Below are 1,646 nucleotides of genomic sequence, written 5' to 3'. Positions count from 1 at the left end.
AATCAAAGCATCAATATTCTACTAGGTCCTGGTATCCAGCATTTGATATAGACGGTAGATATACCCAGCATTTGACATAGGCTTTCCCCAAATCGGGAGTTAGTGATCCCTCCCCCCCACCACGAAAATTCATCCCAAGACAAATTCTCTTATTATTTTAATTGAAATGTCACCTTGAAACTTGACCAATGTTATTTAGGTTACATTAACTCCATTGTTTCACATTGTGTGTAAGCAATTATTTAAATTGTAAAATTGGACTTGAATAGCCATATCTTATTGATGATTTGAGTTAAGCTCGGAAAACAACCAATCATAATTCATCTGTAGTGAGGTAGGTCAGGGTTTGGGTACCCACAGCTATTCAGCGTTTGGCATAGGGTATCCAGATTTATGTATAGGCTATGTTTCAGTTTTTTTGTAAGCAATTAGTTGCATTGCAAAATTGGACCCGAATTTCCATATTTAGCAGTCATAACAACCAGTGTAGGCTCAAGGTGGTATCTTTATTTTTTCTTACTAAGACTTAACAGAAGTCAGCCTGTTTGGCTTAATTCCTGACTGATTCCTTTCACTCTGTGAAACTCGGTCCCCTCCTACTGCAAATAAATTGAGGAGTCTGAAAATGAATGAGTGAAATGGTCCCTTTACGTTTTGTGTTTATTCAGGCAAGACTTTCTGTGTCATATCCCTCTACTTTTCAAATTACTTTAAAAGAATGTTTGTAGTAACTGAGAACAATGCTGGGTATATCTGCCGTCTATGCTAAATGCTGGATACAGGGACCCAATAAGATAGTATCCCAATGGATACTGGGACCAGAAATCAACCAATCATAATTCATCTGTAGTGAGGTTGGCCAGGGTTAGGGTACAAAAAGCTATCCAGTGTTCGGCGTAGGATATCCAGCTTTATGCATAGGCTATGTCAAACACTAAATATACCCAGAGTTTGGCATAGGGTTTCCAAAAATCAGCGGTTTGTGGTTGACTGGAATACTCCCAAAAAAGAATTCGGTTGGTGCTATCTAAAAAATGAAAAATCAAGAGCAACAAAGTTCTTTTATTACCATGTAAGCAAAATTCCTTCAATGTATTTTATAGACTGTAGTAGGGCTACAGAGTCGAAGGGTTCCATATTTTTAATTAACTCTTTGATATTGTTGTTTTATAACAATGGACTCTCCAATATCAAAGAGCGGTTAACATATCTTTTATAATCACACCCAATGCAAAAATAATATAACTCTTCAGCTTAGTGAACATAAGGGAGTCAAGGTTTTCATAGTGCACCTAACAAGTTCAAAGGAGGAAAAAATAAATTAGCCAAACCTTGCTTCAGCCAGAGTGGACTACAAATCGTATTTGAGACTTTGAGAGGGCAAATGAATACCTCAGATGAACTAGAACTGACACCTGGTTTTGACCCTGAGTTTCTCCGCAAAATTCCTGATTTGCCTAGCTTGGATACTATTTCTACTGCTATCTTAAGTATATGGCATGGCCGCTTCCACAAACTCTCCACCAAAAAGCTATATGATGACTGACTGAACTTACAGGATAGGACCCAACCTCGAATATACATAACAAAGTGGGGCTTCATAAGTGTTAGAAGAAAATTTCTTAATTGTCAAGAAACAAAATCTA

This window comes from Artemia franciscana, chromosome 16, assembly GCF_032884065.1.
Source record: "Artemia franciscana chromosome 16, ASM3288406v1, whole genome shotgun sequence".
In the NCBI taxonomy this organism is placed as follows: domain Eukaryota; kingdom Metazoa; phylum Arthropoda; class Branchiopoda; order Anostraca; family Artemiidae; genus Artemia; species Artemia franciscana.
The sequence above is the reverse complement of the archived record's forward strand: the minus strand, read 5'-3'. Positions refer to the sequence as shown.